This window comes from Macaca fascicularis, chromosome 6 (assembly GCF_037993035.2).
Source record: "Macaca fascicularis isolate 582-1 chromosome 6, T2T-MFA8v1.1".
Lineage (NCBI taxonomy): Eukaryota > Metazoa > Chordata > Mammalia > Primates > Cercopithecidae > Macaca > Macaca fascicularis.
In genome coordinates this window covers 15,893,938-15,921,541 of record NC_088380.1, presented here as the reverse complement: position 1 = coordinate 15,921,541, position 27,604 = coordinate 15,893,938, and the positions used below count along the sequence as shown (strand labels likewise).

The 27,604-nt window shown below is 36.7% G+C and overlaps 1 long non-coding RNA gene across 2 annotated transcripts in view; it reads left to right on the top strand.

The window, feature by feature from the left end:
- LOC123573927 (uncharacterized) overlaps nt 1–27,604 on the top strand; it is a 232,434-nt gene that overhangs the window by 166,361 nt on the left and 38,469 nt on the right. For both annotated transcript variants that reach the window (XR_012414509.1, XR_006698652.3), the window contains one exon: nt 12,807–12,925. This is a non-coding gene — a long non-coding RNA (uncharacterized lncRNA). The remainder of the gene's footprint in view (nt 1–12,806; nt 12,926–27,604) is intronic.

Genomic DNA, 27,604 nt, shown 5'->3' with positions numbered 1-27,604 from the left:
TGAAAAAGTTGCAATGGGGACTAAAAACTTCTCTTGAATTTCCTAGAAAATACATCCTTACTGTATCCGCACAATGCTGAAGGACTTTAGCAGCTAAGTGGAAAAAATCAGAACAGATTAGTTCAATGTGGAAGAGCTGTGTAGACATACCAAAAATTTATTGAGTTACTACAATGAAGTACCAATGCTATATATTTAAAATAAAAACCTAATAAAGAAAATAATCTAATTGAGGCAAAATTCAAACTTTAAAAAGTAAAGTAACAAAATAGTTATATGCAAACTAAAATACGTATCTCACACATAACTCCCATTTCTTCCTTTTAAAAATTATTAGGGAGCCCTCTGCATAGTCTAGACTTTGAGCTAGTCACCAAGGACACAGCAGTGAGTGCACACCTGCAGTTTCCTCTTGCACAAAGCTTTTGAAGGTCCCTGGTAGTGCCATCCAGCCATTATTTATATCTTTGCTCCTGGCAATACATGCCATCAGTCTTACTTTAGGTTTACCACAATTATACTTACCTACAGGAAGAGAAATGAACACTTCTCTTATTCCACATTCTACAATAAGAGAAAACAACATTTTTTACTAAAGAAATATACATATAATTCAGCATGTAATGATTTAGTATTTTCTTCTGAAACCTTTTAAAAATACACATGTGGTACTCTCTAAGCAATTATTGCAGTTAGAGCCAAAAATGACATTTTTTATCTTAAGTTTCTGTTGAGTTTACAAAACAACTTTTTGCAAGTTTCCTTTAGACATTTACCATCCAAGAAACCACGAAGCTACTATGCTTAGGAAATGTCACAATATCCCGCCACACCATAAAGGAACTGCATTACTATACTATCTCCAGTCAGAGTCATACATTTTCCAAACAAAACATGAAGTTTGTTTTTTTTTCAATATGTAAACTTCCATTTTTTCCATGCTTGCCAGGTTAGAGATGGAGCCAAGGAGACTATAATATTAGTGGAATGCAACTTACTCTTGTAATATAGGAAAATGCCATCCTTTCCAATAGGTTTAAGGTCAGGATAAGGTGGGAAAGGGGATGAAATTGGATTGAAAGCTCCTCTGGAGCAGAGGAGAAGTGAAGAATCCCGGTGGTAATGGAGGAAGATGCTTGGATGTGTTTGGAGTGGTCAGGGGAGGAGCACATGCAAGAATGGCTGAGCATACACGTGTCAGTGCAAGGTGGGGATTAAAATATGAAAGCTGTTATTGGCTTTCTTATTATTTTTATTGATGTCTTCCTCCACAGCAACCATTAAACCCACCTTTACAGCAACAATGAGTGAGATAGTTCATAGTCTCCTGATCTCTGACAGTGTGCCCCGTCTGTGTATTTGCCTTACTAGTTCAGAGACCTATGCTTTCTTGACCAAGGTGACAGGATGTCTGCTTCCTGCTTCATGGTCTCTATCTTCTCCAACACTGCATTCTCTCTTCTCTTGGTAGAAGTTACAAGCTAGTGGTCCATGGGCCAAGTCTAGCATGCAGGTGGGTTTTGTTGGGCTTGGCTTTTTGTTCCCTTTAAATGAGAACCCAAATAAAACCAGGATATTTCACATAAAATCCAAGCTTTTGGCTTCTTTTGAAAAACTGGAATGTCTCACAACTTTGGCCTCAATATTCTTACAAGGTACAACCAGCTGGGACTGAGGAGCCTCAGTGCTCTAATTCTATCCAAGCCCTACACTCACATAATGTCTGCAGATGCACTCAGGCAGGCCAGCTCCATTCATAGAAGCCATCTGCTTGACCCCATTAGGCAATAACCACCCATCTCCAGGAAAACTGAAACTCAACACACAGAGATGACCTCATCAAGATAATTTCTCCATCCCTGCTAACTTAGGTCCTCTTCAAAGCTCACCCAGCAGTAAATGCTCCAGTCCTCATGTCTTCAACAGTCTCCTGAACTTCAACCCAAGTATTTTTTCTTTCCTGTTTCTTCACCATTTTCCTTTTTCACGGATTCTCTCTTATCCACATAGAAAACAGTTTTTACCATCTTAGAGGAAAAACAATGCTCTTTCTTTGACACTTCATCTCCCTCAGGCTATCTACCTTCTCTTTCAGCACCAATATTCCTGAAAGAATAATTTTGTCTTGCTCTTTGCAATTCTTTACCCTCCATCCAGCTTCAAACCACTGGCCCCAGAAGACATTAGAAACTACTTTCATTAAAGGCAAAAAACGGCCTTCTATCCCTCAACCCAACAGACAATTTTTATTCCTCACTATATCAGCCTTGCTGCAATATCTGGCACAGATGACTACTGACTTCTATTTTGAAATTATTTTATTTCCTAGCTTCCAAGACAGGACTGTCTCCCTGTTTTTATTCTCATCTTTAAACTCCAATTTTATTGGAGATTGAAAATATCTTTAAATATTTTAATATAAAATACTACATGTTTTCTAGACTTAAACATCATTTCTCTAATTCTTTCTACATGCCTTTGAGTCAGACCTAATAACAATATGCTCATTTTTTAAAAGATAAAATATCCTTAAAGAGGTTGAATAAGTTTTACAAGGTAATCATTCAAAAGAGGCAGAGCTGGGACTCACATCTTAGTCTTTCCTGAAAAAACACCCCAGCTGTTAAATACCACTCTGTCCTGCCTCCCCTTTCTCAAGCTTGTTGGTGACTTCTAGGTAGACCTCAGTACTTTTCTCTTCTCATCTTACATGTTTCCCTGTGCAATATCAACAATGCCCATTGGTTCATCAATTGCCTCCATGTTGATGTTCTTAACCCAATGAACTTCCATTCTAGGTGTTCCTTTTAAGAACCAAATTAATGTGCTACCCCTCATGTTCTTTATTTACCTTTATCTTAACATTTACATGGTTTCATTTAGCTTGCAGGAGTATACGACTATTGTCCAGTGGAACAATAAAATCCTTGAGGAAACTATTCTATCATCTTACATCATCTCTGCCCAGCCTAGTGCCTGACCCATAGATATTTAATGAATATTGAATGAGTGAATTACAGGATATCTAATGGCTGTCTGTACATCGCTACTTAGATCCTCCAAAGCCCCATCTCCTACCTTGTCTATATCTCAAACTTAGGTTGCTTCAAACTTTATTCTCAATCATTTAAGCCACTCTGACTCTGTCCTCTAAATTCCTTATCTCAGAGAATAATAATATCCAGTCAAAAATCTGAGTCTCAATCAGTTTCTTCACTCCCTTCCATATCAAATTGATCAAAACATTCAGTTAATTTATTTCCCAAATAGTCCACAACCCACCTGCCCACTCCCACGTATTCATGGTATCATCCATCATTCCATGTAGGACAATTGCAACAGCCTACTCACAGGCTTCCAGCCCCTTCCAATCCATTCTAGACAATGTTATTGGGGCGCTTTGTTTATCTCTCTTTCTCGCTTTCTCTCTCTCTCTTTGTTCTTTACCTTGCTCAAAGTTCTTGAAACTTCCCTATAGCCTACACAACAGAATGTACCTCCTTAATCAGGCATATACTAAGGCTCTTTATGAGCATCGTTTTTCCTCTAAGATGATAAAAACTGTTTTCGGTGTGACCTTTGCTTTCTTTTCCAGCCTTCTATCCATCACACCTCTCCTAATACATCACGTTCAGTAGTTCTTGGCTCCTCCCCTTCTTCATGAATTCTCTCCCACATCTTATCTCCCTAGAAGATCTTATATGTTCTTAAGAGTCTCCGTGCAAGGATTATATTCTCTAAGCAGCCCTTCCTATCCCCTCTACAGAGATTTAGATAATCATTATAACTACTGCTTCACTTGTGTATTATTTATATTTTAGTGATGATTATATTATAAAATACATAATTACTTGTCTATTTCTCCATGAGATTTGTAGAATGCTGAATGCTAATTTTCCACAATTACAGGAAAGATTGATGAGTAAGTTCTTCAGCAGTGGTTTGTGAGATTGTGGTGCACCCATCACCCAAGCAGTATACACTGAACCCCATTTGTAGTCTTTTATCTCTCATCCCCCTCCTGCCCTTTCCCCTGAGCCTCCAAAGTCTATTGTATCATTCTTACACCTTTGCATCCTCAGAGCTTAGCTCCCACTTGTGAGCCAGAACATAGGATGTTTGGTTTTTCATTCCTGAATCACTTCACTTAGAATAATAGTCTCCAATCTTATCCCAGGTTGCTGCAAATACCATTAAATCATTCTGTTTTATGGCTGAGTAGCATTCCATTGCATATATAGACCACAATTTTTTTATCCACTCATTGATTGATGGGCATTTGGGCTGGTTCCATATTTTTGCAATTGTGAATTGTGCACTGTAAACATGCATGTGCAAGTATCTTTTTGTATAATGACTCCTGTTCCTCTGGGTAGCTATCCAGTAGTGGGATTGCTGAATCAAGTGAAAGTTCTACTTTTAATTCTTTAAGGAATCTTCACAATGTTTTCCATAGTGGTAGTAGTAGTTTACATTCCCACCAGCAGCATAGAAGTGTTCCCTTTTTACCACATCCATACCAACATCTATTATTTTTTGATTTTTGACTATGACCATTCTTGCAGAAGAAAGGTGATATCACATTGTGTTTTTGATTTGCATTTCCCTGATCATTAGTGATGTTGAGCATTTTATCATATGTTTTTTGGCCACTTGTATATATTCTTTTGAGAATTGTCTGTTTATGTCCTTAGCCCACTTTTTGATGGGATTGTTTTATTCTTCCTAATTTGTTTGAGTTCTTTGCAGATTCTGAATATTAGTCCTTTGTCAGATGTATGGATTGTGAAGATTTTCTTCCACTGTGTGGGCTGCCTGTTTACTCTGCCAGCTGTTCCTTTTCCTGTGCAGAAGCTCTTTAATTAAATTATATGAACATAATATAGAACCCAGAAATAAACCCAAAATACTTACAGCAAACTGATCTTTGACAAAACAAACAAAACCATAAAGTGGGGAAAGGTCACCCTATTCAACAAACGGTTCTGGGATAATTGGCAAGCCACAGGTAGGAGAATGAAATTGGATCCTCATCTCTCACCTTATACAAAAATCAACTCAAGATGGATCAAAGACTTAAATCTAGGATCTGAAATCATAAAAATTCTAGAAGATAACATCAGAAAAACTCTTCTAGACATTAGCGTTGGCAAAGACTTCATGACCAAGAACCCAAAAGCAAATACAACAAAAACAAATATAAATAGGTGGGACTTAATGGTTATTTTTTTTCTCATTGACTCTTACAACAATCACATGGTGTGGGTACTAATGTTTCCTTTAATGTTTTGACAGATGATAAGATTGGTGAGCTTCAGAGAAGGAAGCACTTGAATCCAGGTCTTGTGATCATTAACCTCATATCATTTCCATTATGTTGCACCATATTTGAAGCATTAAGCAATATTAAGCAGTCAGACTCGTGGTATACCTAAAGCATTAAGCATTGAGAGCCGAGTGCACTAGAGAGGATTCATATCAGCAGGAAAATCAAACAATATAGAAGATAATTTGTTTAAAGCCACTCTCCTCTATGCAAAGAGCAGTCCACAGAATAAACCCAGTTGATTGACAACATGAATTCCACTGTATATAATTAAAAGCTATGTGATCATCATCAAGTCAAGGTGGCTTGAGAACATAGAAAGTAACCACATTCAACTCTGTATTGAATACCTCCCTTCTTCCTTTGTCCCTCTGTCTCTGTACTTTAAGATCATCTGTGTGTATATAGAACAAAGGTAATGGAAAGCATCTTGCTTTTGTATCAAGAGAACATGTGGCATGATCAAAATGCAGAGCGAAGGAAACACGATTCCATTCAAAACATACCTTTTCAGTTAATTCTTACTATGATTCCATTCAAAACACACCTTTTCAGTTAATTCTTACTTCCATCAGTGAATTTTGTCTTGTCTGTTTGTGTAATGATTAGATGTTTTCTCCTAGAACATTTCCTTGTATCTGAGTCTTTACGTTTTGTTTTGTTTTTTTAACAAAGGCAAGATGGGTAATGACTTTGTTGATTTAAGTACATGTTAGCTTTCTTTGTTAGAAATGCTGAAACCTAAAATAGTAAAATTTTCATGGCTATTTATAGATAGTAATAGCCATGTGACACAATTCTGGATAATTAGTCATTCATGGAAGTCAGTGGGAGAATTTCCAAGAAAGCTTTTTAAGAAAGGAATAGACTCAGTTGCTGTGGCCCACTTTGCCTCTTCAGCTTTTTCTCCTTGTCTCTTCTGCTTCCTGAAAGGGAAACGAAAGGCTCGGAGGCATGGCTGCCATCCTGCCACAGTGAGAACCAATGCTTCTTGCTCATTATGACAAAGTAGAAAAGTAGAAGGAGCCTGGGCCCCTTGTGACATATGTAAGCCACTATATTAATCCTGAAGTCACCTATTTAAGACCTATTATCATATGAAATAATAAATCTAATCTCCCATTTGTTTATCCATGAAATCAGATTTTCTGTACTCTCAAATGAAGTCGTTCCTGATACAAATGCTCTTATGCAAAGAGCACTCTTTCTCTTTACAACTGAATAGGAGAGGATAAATTTCAGGACTTATCCAAGGTGTCTACTTGCTACTGCTTTGGAAAGTAAAGCAGTAGAACTAGATGAACTTGAAGAATTATTGAGACTACTTCTTCATTTTAGAATTTAGGAAATTAGTACTCAGAATGGTTTAGGAATTTTTTCAAGACCGCTCAACCATTGAAGCTTGAACAAGGGTACTAGTATCCTAAATTCCGCCTTGGTGTGCTTTTTTGTAACTCTGAAATTAAAGAGAACTTTTGACTCTGAGACCATCAAAGTCCTCATTAGAGCCTTGCTTATCATTAATATACTTTTGCAAACTCAAGGTTACAAAGTAGGTGTTGAGAAGGCTTACAAGAAAGATAATAATTGTCAGGGGTGGAAAATTGAGCACATAAGGAAAATTGCTAATTAACCCAATATTTTGAAAGCTTATGGAAGAATGAGGTGAGACTTAATTAAAAGTGGAAGATAAGCTCTATTAGAGCACAGGCCTTCTTTGCTTTGTTTTTGCCTCTATTGCTTGCACCTAGAACAACTCCATAAATGTAGAGGATATTCCATAAATGTTAATTAAATGAAACAATTACTAAAGGAACGGCAAATAACCATATAGAATATAGTTTTCCTACGACTAAGAAAAAAATCATCTTCCTAACACATAAAATATTTTAGGCTAGTTATACAGGAAGGCATTTATGACAGTGAGCGATTACACATATTGACCATGAGAAAACTGCGAAAGGGTCAGAGAGAAAGGGAGATTAATCACAAAGGAATTTAACAGGCAGTAGATTGCTCAACAGTAACAATGGAAGATTGACCGTGGTGAATTGATATCTCTAAATTGCTGTGGGAAAATAGCCATTAACTTAACTATCATTCAAGAATGAAGACCAAAAAACAGATCTTTTCAAATGAGAAACAAAAACAAGAGAATATGCCATAACATACAATGCACTTTTTAAAAAGTGCATTATAAACAAATGAAATGATTCCAATAGGGAGGGTGGAGATCCACTAAAGAGGAGGAGCAAAGAAAATGGTCAACACATGGTTATATCTAAACAAATACTATTTCAAACAATAATAATACTTGTTCTTAGAACTCTATTGAAATAGTGCACTAGCTAGCAATAACATTTAAGAGGGACTGGTTAGTTTTAAGCTATTCCAAGGTCTTTATGTTATGTGAAAAGAGAATAAAGATAATGATTAACTTTAGGCTGTGTTAATCAATTACTAATGTTAACAATTTAAGGGTAGCCACTAACATGATAGAAATGCAATGTGTAAACTCCAGGAAAATAAAGAGAAAATTTGAATTTAAAAATACTAATCAATTGAAATGGCAGGAGAAGGGAAAAACAAATTCCAGGTTTATATGTTATAACAGACAAGGAATTAAAACACAGGCAAGTTGGAGTCAAGGCATGGGGAACAGATATACCAGGTAAAACCAATCAAAATAAACCTAGTATGGCTATTTAGTAACAGGCAAATAGGCTTTATGCCCTAAAGCATTCTTAGTGATAAAAATTTACCATGAAGATATATATATATTTTTTCTTTTTATCTGTGTGTACATGTATGTACATATCTGAGATGCTATTATGGTCACTTAATGGCATAAGCTCCCCATATGTACATCAAAAAATTGAGACTCACAGAGAAAAAATAAGATTCACAAACAAAAAATAACACCAACCCAGTGGAAAAAGAGAGGTTACAAACAAACAGTTCAAATAAAAGAGCAGCAATGAGGCACACAGTTATTTAGCATCTACCAAATTGATAATTCCATGTAAAAGCCCAATTTCATAATCAATTTAAAAATATAAATTTAGCCATAATGTTTCCCACCCTTCAGTCTTCATCTTTACTAGTAAATTAAATATATGCCTTATTTTAAAATGCAATGTATATTTACTTTTACAATTCCTGTTTTTAATATGGAAACTACAGATTTTATATTCTCTTCCTGTTTAGCAATTTTGATTTTGTTATGGTACTTTCCTTTTGTTTTTAACTGTACCTTATGTACCTTGTCTTCTTGTTTTCTAATATTCTGACTTCTTGATACCTGGCATGAGTTATTTTCCTGATGCTAGGCAGTATTTTGTTAATGTTAGAGTCAGGTTACCTGCCTTAGACATAATGGGTATTTCCTGTAGATTGTGCTATTTTAAAAAAAAATTATAGTTAAAAAAAGAGAAAACATTTTGAATGTTTATTGGCCTTAAATATTTGATAAAATATACACATTTCTGAGAAAATATAACTTATCAAAGCCGAATCAACAAAAACAAAACTCTTAGTATCTTTGTAATCTTTAAGTAAATCAAATCAATAGAAATATAGCTTTCAAAATACCACCAGGTCCAGAAGTAAGCAAGTTCTATCAAATATTCCAAAAGGAAATTATTTCAGTCAGTCTTATAAAAACTCTCCCAGAGAACAGAAAATTAGAGAATGCTTCTCAATTAATTTAATGATATCTGTATTACTTTGATTCCAAAACAAGATAGAAAAGTCTTATCTACAGAATTTTGTAGCTAAACTACAAAATTACAGACTAAAAGTCAAAATTATTAACAAAATACGGGAAGCTGTATCCAACCATGTAAATACAAATAAATCTCGTTACTTGATAGCCCAGAAAATCCAGGGGGTAGACAGTGAGGGTTTTCAACGGTGCCTGGGCTATGTGGAGTGGAGAGGCCAAGTGAGTAGAGCTCAGACATTCCAAAATCCCTTCCGTGTGTTTTTTCTCAGACCACCTTCATGACGGGTTTCCTCCCTCTCACTTTAAAGTTGAGAAAACCGAGACCCAGCCTTGGGAAATGATCTTCCCAAATTAGAGAACTAGTATGTAGTAGAGCTGGGATTCAAATTTCAGCCTTCTGATTCCATGTTTGGTTGCTTCCTTTACATAGCCACATACTAGTAAAGGTTGAATAGCCAGTTCCTCTAGGAAAAATGCCCTCACTTGTAGCATTCGCTGATTTCTGTGGTATGAATGCTCTCATGGCTGACTTCAGGTTACCATATGATGTCACTGAACACAGAGTTGAGTTGGCTCCAGGAGCCAGGGCACACTGGCTCCGGCACAGCACTGCCTGTCAGACTTAGTCTTGGTGCCTTTACAGTCTTTATTGATTCATTCTTGCTTGTTCACTGGAGATGGCTGACTTGCTTCTTTAGCAAGTAATTACCCACAGGCATCATTTATTTCATAGATACTTATCAATTATCTATACTATGTCAGTCATTTTTTTAGAACTAAGAGCAGTAAAAACAAAGACAAAAGCAAAATCTTGCCCTTGGGGGTGCATACCTTGTATTGTAGAGAGAAACAGAAACTAAAATAAAAAGTAAATTACATAATATATCAGAAGGAGATAATTGCTATGGAGAAAATCAAGTGAGAAAGTGGGATAAGAGTGACTGAATACTGTGCTTCGATTTTAACAAGCAGGGAAAGTCTTATTGGGAAGGTAATAAAGAACCCAGGCATGTGGGTATCTGATGAGGGGCCTTCTAGGCAGAAAGTGGAGCAGATGCAAAGACCTTGGGCATTATTGTACCCTGATGTATTCAGTGACAGCAAGGAAGACAAGCATGGCCAGTGAAGAGTGAGTGCTGCCAAGAATAAATAGGAGATGAAGTCACAGAGGCAATGGACACATGTGTCACCTTGGGCTCTGAGGCAATTGAAGGTCTTCAGATTTTATTTGGAATTTCCATGTAAATTCTTCTTTATCAATTTTTTGCTTATATACCACATGTCATTTCAATATACAGTTTATTCCTTCCTTCCTTTGGGGAAAAGTTTTCTGTAAACTTATTTCTGTTCCATTAGTACAGTTCCCTAATTAAAGGAAACCAATTATTCCTATGTTGTATCATTTCTGCCTTCCATCTTTTTCATCGACTCTGTGATTATTCCTTGTCTCCTTTTTTTCTGAATTCAGAGTAATTATCTCAAGGATTTTCTCTTTGCCATTATTACATTCCTTTCCCTTTATGGTTAACTTGGTAACTCTGTAATGTTTTGTCTGGTTCTCAATTTTATCTCTTTATTTCACTTTCCATGTTAACATTATTCTCCCTTTTTTAAAAAAATTCATAGGCCTGTTTTATTGAATGAATCTTATTCAATTTTTTTTTTGACACTAGTGGGAAATCTGCTTCTTTTTCTTGGTTTGTCTTTTCTTTCAAACTGAGTCCATTTTGTTATGCCTGCTGCATCTTTTTTTCCTTCCCTTCATCCTTCCTTCCTTTCTCCCCTTTTTCCCATTTAAAACATTTTGCTTTAATACATTTGCATATCTGTCATGACTTTTTTTTCACCTTGCTTATGCAAAATATGCAGAACTTATGAGCTCTAATATGGTATAAGTGAATTATCTTCCATTTCCTTCTCTTCTTATATGGGGTTGATTTGTCTTTTCCTACTCAAGCTATAATTTGAGGTCTAGGAGCTGCTGTCTGTTTACTTTTTTGAAGTTTCAGTGTACAAATTGGTGAGTGTAAGGGCCTAGTTGGTTGACTCATCAAAAGGGACATGAACTCTGATTTCCTTTCCAAAATTCCATTAAAAATCCTGCACAGGGACTCATTCCACCCACCATGGATGTAGACTCCTTCCATTCTCCCAGTTCAGCAAGGGACCAGAAAACTGCAAACCCTCACTGTCCTCTCTGCCTTTGCTCTGGTCTTACAGTGACATGTAGGTGTTTCATACTTGAATATTTTTCTAATTTCCCAATATTTCCTACTCATTTCATTGACTCACATCTCTCCACATTAAAGAATAGTGATACATATTCATAAGATTTTATTAATTATCAGTCTTTCATTGGTATTGCTTCTGGCTGATGATCTCACTATTGCTTAAACCCACGTAGAAACATTTTGAGATTTTTCCTTGGCTTTACCTTTAGAAATATTTGTCATAAAATTCAGTACTTTTCCTGGTTTGATTGCTACTAGTAAATTTTTGGCTGCTTTTTTTTTTTGGTTAACTGTTTAAATTTTATTTTGTTAAATATTGGAAAAATGTATGTGACCCTGAATTACTTGCTGCCTTTAACCAGATATTTATTACCTTTTACTGAAAGTATTTAGACAAGAAATTATAATATTATTCTATATAATAACTGCTGTATGTATCAACAGATAACCAGTGATTATTAGAGATGGTGGCTGCACAATTACTTTTATTACCAGTATAGAAGAATTTGAGAGATAAGTAATAAAGGCATTACCCCAAGTGCCTTGCATTCATAAGATAAATACATTCTGGGACTCTAATGTACAGTATGGTGACTATACTTAATAATGCTATAGTGTATATTTGACATTTGTAAGAGACTAGATCTTCTGTTCTCACTACAAAATAAAAAAGGTTATTATGTGACATGATTGATGTGTTCATTAACTTGATTGTGGTAAATATTTCATAATGTATATGCATATAAAATCATGTTGTACACCCTAAATATGTACATTTTTGTCAATTATACCTCAATAAAGCTGCTTTAAAAAAAAAAAAAAAGGAATAGTATTTGCCCACAGGTCTTTCTTTTTTCTTCATGTTTGAGAAGAATCTGTTGTGCTCAGGACTGGGAATGTGGATATACTGGGCCCTATAATTGACAAAAGGGATAGATAACTGCTCAGCAACAGCTCCCTTTTCTCCTCCCCCTCAATCACAGTGTTTCAAAACAGTCCAAAGGACATTTCTCATTACAATGACCCTCCTCATTTCCAAGTAGTGTAATAATACAGCAGATATTGCCTATCTATCTAAGCTAGCTGACGGCCTCTAAGGCTCATGGTCTAGTGTATTGGTCTGCTCAACTTCTCAACAATTTCTCTTAACAGCTTATGAGAAAGGACAAAGAAAATAAGAGTGTGTAACTAGGCTGCACCAGGGAAAATGAACTGTTTATTGAATTCAACTTATTAAATAAATTTTCTCAATATTACTACAAAACTTTGAGGGCTTTTCCATGGGGTGTGGAGTGAATCTCCATTTGTCAGCCTTCCTGGTTTTAATAAGTGGTCTCTAGGTGTCTGGTTCTGAGCACATTCATCTTGAATATGAGTCAATTAAACTTACATTGTTTGGTGATTGGTGAATATCTATTTAGTACTCTTGGCATTATTAGGCATCTTTCTGAAATGAGAGTTGCAAAATGGGCAATTTCCTAATCGGAAACATACTGCAATAACTCCAGTTCTCATATCATTTCAGGTCATATGCTAAATGACAGGGCTGAGACCTCTCCACAGCACATCTGATATTGGGATCGATGAAGATCAGATGTGCAAATCACAATGGGCTCCGGAAAGCCCTAGACTGTGTCATTCAAGGTAGGAGGATTTGCTTCTCTGGTAAGCTGTGGAAAGATCCTCTGTGGATTAAGACCTTTCGTTTCTCTTAAAGGATGAATGGATATTATAAGTCCCAAGGATTCAATAAAACCTTTATAGCCTTAGTATAGCAGAGTGTCCGTCAGCCAATTCTGTGATTTTACTGTGTTTGTCTTTTGCAAAAATCCATGTGAAACCTCAAATGTTCCTTTTACAAGTTCTTTTGTTACACACACATGTTTTTGGTTAAATTAGTGGTGGTTCAATCTGGAAAAGATATCTGTAATTAGAGTCTTATTTTTGAAGTTTAAAAGGGGTGGGGAGAAGCACATATTCTATCAACTTTTCCTTACAGTAAAACTTACTCTATCTTCAAAAGCTGTGACCCAACACAGCAGTTTCTAGGATCCTCCAGAAGGAAAATTTTCACTTACTGCCATATTGTCAGAAAAACAGGAGGCTTCTAAAAGTTTTCAAGGGTTTTCTTTCTCTCCTCAAAACTCAAGTACGTGCTTGTTAAATAATAATTCATGTAATTTGTAAAGTGTGTTAGCTTTCAAAACCCACATGTTATTAAATCTGATCCTCAAACCAGTAGTTTCACTTATGTAGGACAGGTATTATTATCATCATCATTATCATTTTTTTAAATAAAGAGAGAGGAGTAGAAAACGCATGTGCCCTGCCTTTTGTTGAACTAAAAGAGATAAGGTGAAAACCTCCTAATGTAGAAAACTAATTCCTATTTCTTTTTCTTGTGGATCCAAGCATCAAAAGATATGATATGACAATGTCTCAACAGGCAGATGGCAGAAATATCACAACTTTAGCATTCCCTGAAATATTACTGGACTACAGAATCACGCACTCCACATAAAGAATCAGGCTACTTTACAGGCTGTGCCACATTCTTAGCAACTGAGAAGGAAGATGCTAGAAAAGGGGAACGCAGGGGTGAATTCTTTTTCTACTTTAAACAAGTCTTGCCACAGCTTTTTCTCCAATTCCCAACATAACCATTCTGCCACTACTTCCCTAATACCATAGCTTGCCTAAGATGGATGAAGCAGAAAATGGGTATCTTATGTCTTAAGCAAAGGAAAAGAGTATTATTCTCTCTGTTCTCTATGTCTCTATTTTCTATGTCTTTATCTGTAGCAGGCTCTTTCATGCCCTTTGCATTTAATTCTTCAGTTGCAAAATAATACATAATAAAAAACTAAATATACCCATAACATTTTATTCTATGATCACATTTATAAAACTTAAACACACTTGAAAACATTGAAACTACTTTTTAAAAACATATGCAAGGTTGGCATCTGTTTGTCATTTTTATAAAACATTAAACCAAATTTTTGTTTTTTTGTTTTTTTGTTTTTGAGACAGAGTCTCGCTCTGTCACCCAAGCTGGAGGGCAGTGGCCGGATCTCAGCTCACTGCAAGCTCTGCCTCCCGGGTTTACACCATTCTCCTGCCTCAGCCTCCCGAGTAGCTGGGACTACAGGTGCCCGCCACCTCACCCGGCTAGTTTTTTGTATTTTTTAGTAGAGAGGGTGTTTCACCAGGTTAGCCAGGATGGTCTTGATCTCCTGACCTCGTGATCCGCCCATCTCGGCCTCCCAAAGTGCTGGGATTACAGGCTTGAGCCACCGCGCCCAGCCATAAACCAAATTTTTAAAGCAGGAGAAATATTCCTCTATTGGACTTATATCATAAGTTGAGATGAGCTATGAGGTTAATAAAGTTCACACCATGATGGAAAAAAGCTCTATAAAAACTCTCAAATTTCTAATTTCAGAAATCCCTCAAATAACAGAGTTGCATTTCTCAAAAAATGCTGAACCCTATTTAAGTGATATTTATTTTAAAATTCTGGTTATTATTATTAGTACAAGACTATATTGGACCATAAAGGTATTTTTGTGGATAATATTTTTTGTGTTTAAAGCAGGATTTCTCAACCTTATCACCATCAACATTTGGGTCAGATAATTTTTTGTTTCAGGGAACTATCCTGTGCCTTGTAGAATGTTGAGCAGCATCCCTGAACTCTACTCTCTAAATACCATGGAACCCTAAACATACACAATTGTGAAAATGAAAAACATCTCCAGATATTACCAAATGCTCCCTTAGGGGCAAAATCATCTCCCATCAAGAATAACTGGCTTAAAGTATACAAGAATGCAATAGTTCTAATATTCACTGAGTCTAATAATCTAACATGGAGCTACACACTCAATTCACCAAATATTAAGTAAACCTCTGGCATATTGAAGGTACTGTGGAGGTTTGCAATGGTGAGTATAACAATGTCTCCTGCTCAGTAGTATATAATCCAAGAGGCAGGAAGGGTCAAGTACAATAGCCCCCCTTACCTGTGGTTTCACTTTCTGCAGTTTGTTACTCATGATCAACCCTGGTCCAAAAATATTAAATGTAAAATTCCAGAAATAAACATTTCATAAATTTTAAACTGCCATTGTTCTGAGTAACATGATGAAATTTCAAGTTGTTCTGCTTCATCCCACTTGGGATGTGAATCATACCTTTGTCTAGTATTTTCATACAGTATATACTACCTACTCATTAGTCACCTAGGAGCCCTCTCAATTATCAGATTAAAAAAACAGCATATATAGGGTTTGATGATATCTACAGTTTCAGGCATCCACTGGAGGTATTGGAATGTTTCACCCATAGATAAGGAGAAACTACAGTATACAAAAAACAAGAACGAAAGCAAAATATGGCAAATGACATAAACATATGCAACTTCATGAAATTAAGTAGCTGTTCATGCCTAGAAAGATAATTGTTCACATAAAAATTGTTTAGTAATAGTAGCAAGGAGATAGTTATAATAAGTGGTAAATAAGAAAGAGTTTTTAAAGAGTTACTTCCCAGATACAAGGGGCATTGGATAAATGCCCTCAGTTCAAATGAGAGAAAGTGGCCAAAACAAAGGGACTACAGGCCCCATGCAAGTCTCAAACCCAGCAGCCCAGTCATTAAATCCTAAAACTCCAAAATAATCTCCTTTGACTCTATGTCTCATGTCCAGGGAATGCTGATGCAAGAAGAGGGCTCCTAAGACTTTGGGAAGCTCTGCCGCTGTGGCTCTGAGGGGCACAGTCCCCATGACTGCTTTAATGGGCTGGCATTGAGTATCTGCAGCTTTTCCAGGTGCCTGGTGCAAGCTGTTCATAGATCTACTGTTCTGGGGTCTGGAGAATTATGCCCCTCTTCTCACAGATCCACTAGGCAGCTCCCCAGTGGGGATTCTGTGTGGGGGTTTCAACTCCACATTTCCCCTCCACACTGTCCTAGTAGAGGTTCCATCCTTGCTCCATAAGGGCTCCATCCTTTTCCCAGAGTTCTGCCTAGACATCCAAGTATTTCCACACATCCTCTGAAATCTAGACAGAGGTTCCCAAATCTCAACTCTTGCCTTCTGCACACCTGCAGGCCCAACACCACATGGAAGCTGCCGAGGCTTGGGGCTTGCACCTTCTAAAGCAATGGCCCAAGCTGTACCTTGGTCCTTTTTATCCACTGCTGGAGCTGGAGTGGCTGGGACACAGGGTGCCATGTCCTGAGCCATGGGCCTGTGATAAGAGGGGCTGCTGTGAAGGTCTCTGAAATTCCCTAGAGACAATTTCCCCCATTGTCTTGGCTATTAACATTTGGTACCGCTTTGCTGACGCAAATTTCTACAGCAGGCTTGAATTTCTCTCCAGAAAAAAAGGTTTTTCTTTTCTGCCACGTGGCTGGGCTGCAAATTTTGCAAACTTTTATGCTCTTCTTCCCTTTTAAATATAAGTTCCAGTTGCAGAAAATCCCCTTGTGCACACATGAGTGCACACTTTTAAAAACAGCCAGGTCACATCTTGAATGTTTTGTTGGTTAGAAATTTCTTCTGCCAGATACCCTAAATCATCTCTCTCAAGTTCAAAGATCTCTAGGGCAGGGACAAAATGCTGCCAGTCTCTTTGCTAAAGCATAGGAAGAGTGATCTTTATTCTAGTATCCAATAAGTTTCTCATCTTCATCTGAAACCACCTCACCTTGGACTTCATCATCCATATCACTATCAGCATTTTGGGCAAAATCATTGAACAAGTTTCTAGGAAGTTCCAAAGTTTCCCACATCTTCCTGTCTTCTTCTGAGCCCTCCAAACTCTTCCAACCTCTGCCCATTACTCAGTTCCAAAGGCACTTCCACATTTTCAGTTATCTTTATAGCAGCACCCCACTCTCAGTACCAATTCTCTGCATTAGTCCAAGTAGCATTAGGTGGTGCTATAAAACACTACCTAAGACTGGGTAATTTATGAAGAAAAGAGGTTTAATTGACCCACAGTTCTGTAGGCTTAGCAGGAAGCATGACTGGAAGGCTTCATGAAACTGACAATTATGGCAGAAGGTGAAGGGGAAGCAAGGAACTTCTTCACATGGCAGCAGGAGAGAGAGCAGGGGGAAGCACTACATACTTTTAAATGATCAGATTTTGTGAAAACTCACTCACTGTCATGAGTACAGCAAGGGGGAAATCCACCCCCATGACCCAATCGCCTCCAACTAGGTCCCTTCTCCAATTTGACCTGAGATTTGGGTGGGGACACAAATCCAAACTATATTACCAATATAACAGATAAAATCCAGGTTGGTGGACATAGCTTTAGGTCTGCTGACCAAGTGGACAGGTTTTCCTCCACACATTTCATCCTCTACAGAGGGGAAGCAGAAGAAATCTCCTCCTCTCTGTGAAGACAGCTCTCAAAACAAAGAAGGGTGAAGCTAAGCTTAGAATGCCCACCAGCTATTATTCTGATATTTATCTATCAGGTAATTTATTCCATATTCTCAGTTAGAGAAAGTAAAGACATTGAAAGAAACCAAGAAAATCTCTCTTCATAGAAATCAGGAGTGAAGGAAAGACATACCTCTCTAACCATCATAAAGTGAACTTGTTCTGTTTTCTGATTCTTAAATGGATGCGAACCATCAGATTTATTCCTGATCAACTTTTACGGACAGTGAACAAAAATGTATTTTTATAAAATACTATGATCTGCAAAGTCATTTCATATACTTTTTTTCCTTTTAACTCTCACAAATTCATCAGGTGGTTTATTATTAAATCTATTTACATGTCCTATCCATGGTCATATAACAAACAGGTAAGCCAGGAATTATGCCAGATCAATGGATTTTAAATCCAGGAAACCTATAAATATATACAACTATAATTTGTCTATATATAGTAAACAAATCTAGGCTTCCTTGAGCTGCAGAGGGAACGTACTGAGCACCTTCTATATTCTTGTAACAGAGGTATGGACCAATCCCTTTGGAATGAACGAAGATTGAGGGGGGGCATCAACAGGATATACATTCCATCTGCACTTTTGAATAAGTAGCATTTAATTAGGTCTTTCCAAGTGGAATAACTGACAAGAAATCACAAAAATTCTTGACTGGTGCCAAGGAAGACCCTGTAGAAGATGAAGCTGGCCAACTAGACTGGAGCCAGAGCTTGAAAGTTCTTATACGACAAGCTAAAAGTTTCCACTTTATTTTAGGATTTGGAGTAATTGAAAGCCACTCTAGAATGTTTAGAGGATGGTTGGAAGAAAAAGAAACTAGGAATAGAGGGCCTAGGCAAGAGACTATTTGAACATGCTGGTGACAGGTGGTGAGTGGTAACAGGTGGTGAGTGGATAAGAGAAAAGAGACTGGACAGCTATTTCAGAGGAAGATCTGACAGTGGATTTGGGGGTGACTGGATATGGAGAATGAGAATGTTGAGGCAACACAATTCCATTATGTGGGGCAATTTACACAGCAGGAGACACAGGTTTGGACAGGAAAGGTGAAAGGAGTAAAATATTAGTTAGAATCTATTAATATAAAGTCCCTAAAAGATGAGCAAGTTGAGATTTGCATGGAGAAAATGGAAACATAGGTCTTGAGCTCAGAGGAGGGTCCACAACTGGAAAGAGTGCCTGGGGAATAACATCTCGACAGTTATTGAGTCAAGAAGGTGACTGAGAAGGAGCAGGTGGAAAACTATAAAATTACGTGTAAGAAAGTCAGTGCGGGTGAGGATGACTGGGAGAAGGCTACCAGAAATAGTTAGGGACAAGATTGTGGAAAAATGCAGAAATGGCAGGTAAGGTGGGCTCTGGGAATAAGCCATCAGATGATTGCTTTTCACTCTCTTTCTTCTAAGCTTTGCCAAAGAGATCTAAGATTCTCCATAAACTTATGTCATTTATCTGCAATACCATGGCTGGTTTTCTAAGTCAAAGTCCAAGGCCTGACATTTTCTTCATTCTGCAGAAGCTTCTTTTTTCTTTATTTAATAAATTAAAGAGCCATTTTCTCCTTAAATTGACATCAGTGGATAGGCAATTGTTCAAAATTCAAAACTATTTAAAACTAGTTACTTCCTAAGATGAATTCACCTATCTTAAAGGGAAATAAAAACAATTTTTAAAAAAACTCTTTACTATTTTTTTTTCTAGAAATGAATGTGTGGGTGAAAGTGAAAGCAAAAGGCAGACTATAATGGATTGAGAGTGAATAGAGGATGACGAAGTAGAGAATTCTGAGGAATTTTTTGGGTGAAAGGAAGAAGCAATGATACAAGCCAGTAGCTGTAGAGCATGGCAAACGACACTGAGGTACATGCTCCTTTAGACAAGGAGAAAAAGTGGCTGAATGATATAAATGGTCATGACAAAAAAGAGCTTTCTCATAAACAAAAGTCTAGAGTTCAGAATGTCCCTCTGTAAGACCATGTTCACAACTCTGGCCCCGTTCCTATTTAACTTGACTATATTTGCTATTCTACTTAGACACTTTTCTTTAATCTTGTAATTCATCCGTTAACAAAAAGACCAGTCACCTTCTATTCTCAATCACTTAGCATTAATAAAATAAAATACTGTGTTTAAGGAATTTTCTCTAGTGTAAAGAACTATATTTAAACCTTTCAGATTGAGTTCTATGCAGTAGAAATATAATAAAGTCCCTAAGGTCACTCATTACACTAAAAAGAGTTGTTGCTTTTCCTAGAATAAGTCAATTAGGTGGTTTCTTTACAAGATGAATTTTAACAACCTTCTCCAAAGAGCTGGAGATGATCATTTGCCAAGTTATGAACATAACGGTGTTGAAGAATTAAGTCACTTTGGCTTATACAATTTTTTAAAAATGCCTTTTTGGGGAAATTTGGGTCTAAAATTGGAAGAAATATATAGATCAGACAAATCCACTGAGAATGGCAGGGGCTGATATCCTCTGCTTACTTACTCATAGATTCCCTAGCTTGCTTACTTTTTTGTTTTTCATTTAAATTTGGGATCTAGCTACCTAAAAGTTTCCACGAAACACATTACTGATGTTTCTGTGTGTGAGAAAGAGATATTTTTCCCTTCTGTTGTACCATCAACTTGGCTCCACGTCTTGAAATTCAAAACCTCATCTACCCATTGTTGCTATGTTTTTCTAGTCCTATAATATAGCAGATTAAAGACTAAACCTGTGGGAAATGTGAAAATTAATCTTACTTGAAAAACAGTGAATTAAAAAGCACTCTGCTGAGCATTTCTAAAGCACAAAAACCTGTCTAGAATAATGAAACAAAAGCAGAAAGAATTGAACTCTTGAGAGATGTGGGTAATGTAATGAAAATAGCTGAAAATAGATGGAGGATGGAAACAGAAGAATCATACAGAGCTTAACCTTCTGTCAAAACATTCTGAATTTAATATGTCCCAACAACAAGCATATGAGACAGCAGTTTACGGCCTGCTGCCTTTTAACGTTTTATTGTGTTGAATTAATTCAACAAGCATCAGTTGAATACCCACCAAACATACTCCAGTTGCACTGGGGAATTCAAAATAAGAATTTTTTTTTGGCCTTCAAAAATCTTCCAAGCTAGTTGCACATGCTTTAGGATTAATTTGTATTTTCATTTCACTCTTGATTTGCTGTGTTAATTTTTCTGGTATTAAGTGTGTACTTCAAACCCTTTTATTATTTTATATATATTTTATATATAAAATGATAAAACATTTATCAGCAAACATACTACACGTTGGGTTCCTCAAAAGCCCAATGGTCTAGGATGGCCTTTATTCTATCAAAGGGAACAGAGTGATAGGCATGCTTGAGGAAAACATGAAAAAGAAAGAAAGAATGAATGAATGAACAACTGAAGAGAACTCAATTCAAAATTAATGTTAGAAAATCTAAGACAAGCGGCCGGGCGCGGTGGCTCAAGCCTGTAATCCCAGCACTTTGGGAGGCCGAGACGGGCGGATCACGAGGTCAGGAGATCGAGACCATCCTGGCTAACACGGTGAAACCCCGTCTCTACTAAAAAATACAAAAAACTAGCCGGGCGAGGTGGCGGGCACCTGTAGTCCCAGCTACTCGGGAGGCTGAGGCAGGAGAATGGTCTAAACCCGGGAGGCGGAGCTTGCAGTGAGCTGAGATCCGGCCACTGCACCCCAGCCTGGGCGACAGAGCAAGACTCTGTCTCAAAAAAAAAAAAAAAAAAAAAAATCTAAGACAAGCTAAACACTTAAACATTGTTTATTGCCAGTGGAAAAAAAACTTCAATCAACTTGGTACATAAAATTCTACTTCTAACAAACTTTCCAGAAACTAAAAAATATGTATTTAACAAACAGCTTTGCATTCTTCTTCCCATATTACATTATGTAACCAGAGGTTTCCAAGATCCCCTTCAAACACATTTTCTTGTGTGAATAAATTTTCAGAATTGCAAAGTCAGCAGAGCCATGAATGTGTTCGAAATATAGCTAACTGAAGCTGTGGTTTCTAGAAATCACTGCAGTGGTATATGACATTATTCTGAAAATCATTCTGAAAATAATGTATTAACAACTTACACAAATGAAGCCAAAGAGAAACCACCTTCTCTCTGCCTCCAAGAAACCATTCATCTTCACGTGAGGTGACCATCTTACCTTCCATTCTCCAGTTTTCGTAACTCTTCCTGGGCACTGGAAGTAATTAAGAAATCTCCCCTTTCCTCTTGGGCAGGATTTCTTTCTCCATTTGGCCCTTATTAACTGCCCAGGTTGCAACACTGAGAAAACTCACTCCAAGTTAACCGTGTATAAACAAGAGCTGAAGGTATTACTTAACTATAAAAAAAGATTTCCTGTCACGATTTTGTGTGAGTTCATCTAGCTCTATTTATTGCATTTCAGTGATATATTCTTAAGACAGATTTGAGTCTTACAAATGGATAGATAGATGTACAAGTGGACATATAGGTATTCTAAAATCTTTTCAAAGGCTTGATTGAGTAGTTTGATTTAAATAAATTTAATTATTCATTATTATTTAAATACATCGAATCTACTATTCTACTGTATTGAGCTGTGGGGCTTTGCTTACTGTGGTCTGAATTTTCTGCAGGAGACAGATTCCTGGATAGAAGTATTGAAAGCTTGTTTCTGATATTTATTGACTTTCAGACTTCACTTCTGACTTCACTTCTAGACTTCACATCCCAATCTCATACCTCAAGCAAAACTCTTAGGTCAGCCTCCTGCTCCTTCACCCTTCCCACCAGCAAACACATGATCTCACGAGAACAAGAAAACCACAGGTATCAAAATAGTACTATGGCTGAGAACATAGCTGGGTCAGCAGGAGCTGGGAGCAGCCTCTCCCCATGCTGAGCAGTGAGGAAAGAGATCAAAGTCCATGCAACATCCAAGTAAAAGTTCCCACTAGGGGGTTTCCTGCACATAACCTTCTTAGTTTAAAATAACTCACCTGGGGCCTGTAAAACAGCATTGGCTTTCCTACACTGCTTCCCTGAATATGAGGAGCAAAACACTGAACTTCAAAGAAAGAAATAAGAAAAATTCTCAGGGTACTGGGATCTGAGTATTAGTAGAAAACTACAAAGATTTATTAATTAAAGATAAATTTTCTTTAACAGAAACTACAATCAACAGAGCTTGGGAATCTTGTTATAAAAACTTTTTGGGGAAGCAAATATGTGTTTGGATTACAAGTCTTCCTCATTCCCAACCCCAGGAATCTGCCTGGAGAGGGAAGGTGGGAAAGACTGAATCTACCAGTACTCGAACATGTTTGCTCATGCTACTATGGAAAATTCACTTCTTAGTCTTCTGATGTCCCTGGGTTTCAAGGCACTAGTAGACTTTCAAAGCAGTTTCATTTTTACAAATGTTGCCTTTTTCAAACCTCATAGTTTAGGATGTAAGATTTAACGAAAGAAGTAGTTATAATCGCGCATGAAACACTCCCTACTAAAGGTCACTGACTTCCCTTTACAAAATGGAATAGACAGACTTACTGATTTTGGCAAGGAAATCGATGTTTATTTTTCCACTCTGATGTGTTCCCTGTATGTTTAGCTATTGCAGTGATGACTGTATTCATCAGCGAAAATGGCTTGTTCTCTGTGATAGTAAAATAATTTTTCAAGAGGTGGGTGGGGTTAATACAGCTCGTCCTGAAACTGACACCCCCAACGCTTTCTATCTGCCAACATCAGCATGTGTTGAGGGCTCCTTTCAAACAAAGAGATTTCTGATTATAATCCTGAATTGTTATTGCCATGACTGACGCAAACGGACATTTATTTTTATCCATGTGGTAGTTTTTTAAAAAAAGATTTCCAATGAAAATTCTGTTTGTGATTCAGAATGTACCTCACTGTGACAAATATATAGCACTTTGAAATTTCAATTTTACAAGCTCATTAAAAATAAAGAAATTGCTTGGTATACTTCCTTCATTCTTTATTCTATCTACTTCTTCCTTATCTGAGAAAATAAGCATTAGTGAGAAGAAAAAAATCATATTTCAATTAGAAGGGTGTCAAAGCAAGATCATACCCATTTATATTTACACATAGTACCTCCTTGTTTGTTTAATGAGCATATTTATCAATTATTTCATTTAGTACGCAGTTCTTATGCCAATTTGTGTGATTCTTTACTTTAAGTTACATAGGGGTTAGTATAAGAACATAATTAGAATTTAAGTAATCCTTTATCTTAAGTGAAACAACAGATACGGAAAGATAAATACTACATGTTCTCACAAGTGGGAGCAAAATAATGTGTAGACATGGACATAGAGTGTAGAATGAGAAAGAAACACTGGAGACTCAGAAGAGATGTGTGTGGGAGGGAGAGTGGGAGGAGTGGATAATAAGAAATTACTTAATGGGTACAAGGTATGTTCTGCCTGTGATGAATACCTTAAAAGCCCTGACTTCACCACTACATAATGTATGCATGTTTGTACCCCATAACTTTATACAAATTTAAAAGAATTTAAATAATCTTATCATCATTTGTCTAGACTGTTCCACATGTAATAAGCCTTCCTCTTCTTCCTTAAACGTGAGCAGTCATCATTTGATAGTCCCACTACATGGGTGGCAACTATAAAATAGTGGGAAAGAATTCCTTAAATCATACAAGAAAATAATTCCTTGACTTCATCGAAATGACGCATTCTTACTAAGTACCCTAAAAAAATAGAAGATAGATTGATAACTATATAAACAATTTTTAAAATTTACTTATCAATTTTTAAATAAACCACTCTATGGGTGTCAGTTTTTGCAAAATCCGCAAACGCAAGTGGAAGAGACCAACTGTCCAAAAACAAGAGAAACATAAGGCATGTAACAATTATAATCAGTGGTTATCATTTCTAATGAACCTGTGTCCACAGTCATTTTATGAGCTCTAGCGATAGAAGTTATTCTGTATTAAGGGAGCTTCAAGGTCAAGAGCTTAATTGCTTAAATGTTCTATTATTTAACAACACACAATGTTTTCTTCCCTTTCTGACATTCTTCAGCAGACTTATGACATTCTCAGTTCCCTGTCACAAAAACAAACTTAATTAGTGTTTATCCTCTCTCCTGAGTTTACTCTCCAGCATCAGAGGTGAGTAAAAGATTCCGGAACCTAACAATTTCTAGTAAATTGACATGAAAGGAAATTGGTCATTAAAAGCCAATATTTTGGGGCAGAGGTCTCTGCTGAAACAGCTTCCCTTTTTGGGTCACCTCAATTAAAAGTTAATTCCTCTGCAATACACCTAGTAAGCAGTAATCCACTCTGGTTTATAAATTGACGTAAATCTGAACTGATGGTCCTACTTCCTGTGTTTAGAGAAAGGTCAGGGGGACAATTACAATGTCAGCCAACTTTGTCTAATCTTCGCATTTTTAACAGGAAGTCTGCAGGAAATGTTAATTGGGAAAATATAATGCCTGACAAAGAAAGTCTTCTTCAGACTATTTGCCCTTGCCCTTCCAGTTCTCAGAGGCTCCTATGGAAATACATAGTAACAATTCAAAATAGGAATTTCAGTGTCCCACGGATGTGCTGAGCATCCATTTTAGTTCCTAGACCAGCTGAGAGTTCACTTAGACAAGAACATCATTTTTCAGATACCACATGTTTTGGTCCAAGTTTCCATTGTATTAAAAAAAAAAAAAGAGGGAGGGTGATATTAGCAAGATGGCAAACGAGGAACTTCCAGGCCATTGTTCCTTCATGAAAACATTAAGCAAATAACTAGAAACTGATTAAACTAATTTTATAGGAGCTCTGGAAAATTAGTCAAAGATCTATGGCAACCAAGCAAATGCTCAATCAAGAAAAAGCCACTTCAAAATGCTAGGACATTTTGTGGTATTCTACTTGTCCTTGTTCCACCTCTTAGCTGGCACGGCACAGCACAGTTCAGGGGGAAGTGGTGGCTTGATCTCCAGTTACCTTCCACCAGCAAGAGCAGAACTGAGCAAATTTGCAATGTTCTAACCTGTCTATAAGCTAACTGAGAGATTTGTGTCTATGTCACCTCACTTGGAGTTCAGCCACCCAAAATTGGCTGGGATGTTAAGCTACAGAAAGTCATGTTAAGCAGAAGACAAAGCCTATGAAAACTACAAACAAAGGGAAAAAAAAAAAAAACTACAGACCCTTAGATGCCTGAAGTAATAGATTGCTGATTGAAGGATTAAACAGAACAGCTAAGGCTCCAAGAAGAAGCACAGGTGAGACTCTGAGGGAAATTAAGACATTTAAAAGCAGCCATGTATAGAGAGGAACTGGAAAAAGCACAAACACAAATTCAGGGACATAAGCCTGAAAAGGGCTAAGAAGACTTTAAGTTTTTGTTGGAATGATTTGTGAAAGGTTTCCCCTGCACAGAGCTAGCGTGCAAAGATTGGAATAGGTGGCTGTTTTTAACAAATGCCTCCTTTTCAACAAAAGCTCAAAGGTATGCAGCAAAACAAAAAAGGGACCATTTTATGAAACAAAATAAATCTACAGAAGCTGTCCCTGAAGAAACACAGGCATTAGATTTACTTGAAAAAGACATTTAAATACTTATCTTAAATATGCTCAAAGAGTTAAAGGAAAACCTGGACAAAGAATTAAAGGAAACTATGAAATGATTTATAAAAAAAGAGTATATCAGCAAAGAAAAATTATAAAAAACCAAATAGAAATTCTACAGCTGAAAAATATAATAACTGAATTTTAAAAGTCACTAGAGGTGTTCATCATCAGACTCTAACAGGCAAAAGAAAGAAGCAATTATCTTGAAGACAGTTTATTTGAAATTATTTAGTCTGAGAAATAAAAGGAAAACAAATTTTAAAAAGTGATGGGAGCCTAAAGGACTTATGGGACACCATCAAGTGGACCTAGTACATGTTGTAGGGATCAAAAAAGAAGAGAGAAAAAGAGAAGCAGATAATTTATTTGAAGCAATAATGATGAAAAACTTCCAAATGTGAAGAAATACAAGGATATTCAAATACAAGAAGCTCAGCAAACCCCAAGGAAGGCAAACCCTATCCTAAGGCACATTATAATCAAACTATTGAATACCAAAGAAAAGATAGAATTATGAAAGCAGGAAGAGAAAAGCAACAAAACAAATGATCTTTGATGACCTCAGCAGTTGATATTTCAGCAGAAATCTTGCAGACAAGAAGGCAGTAAAATGATATAAAATGCTGAAAGAAAAAAAATCTGTCAACTGAGAATTCCATATCTGGCAAAACTATTGTTCAAAAATGTGAGACAAAGATATCCCAGATAAACAAACATTGAGGGAGTTCATTACAATTAGAACTGTCTTACAAGAAATATCAAAGAGAGTCCTTCAAGTTGAAATTAAGGGACATTAGAGAGCAATTCAAAGCAATATGAATGTATAAAGTTCTTGTAAAGATTAATACATGGACAAATGTTAAACCAGTATTAATGTACTCTTGGCTAATAACTCTACTCTTTACGCTTCTGCAAGATTTAAAAAGCAAAGGCATAAAAATCTTCATAAATCTATGTTAATAAGTTCAGTATATACTGTAATCAGTGACAACGTAAAGGGAAGCATGAAGCTATGAAGGAGTACTTTTTGTATGTGATTGAAGTTAAGTTGGTATCAGCTTAAAATAGATTTGTATAACTTTCTGATGTTACTTGTAATGTCCATGGTTATCACAAAGAAAATATCTATAAAATATATGCAAAAGAAAATGAGAAGGAAATCAAAAGTGTCATTATAAAAATCAACTAAACACAAAGGAAGGTAGTCAAGAAGAAATGA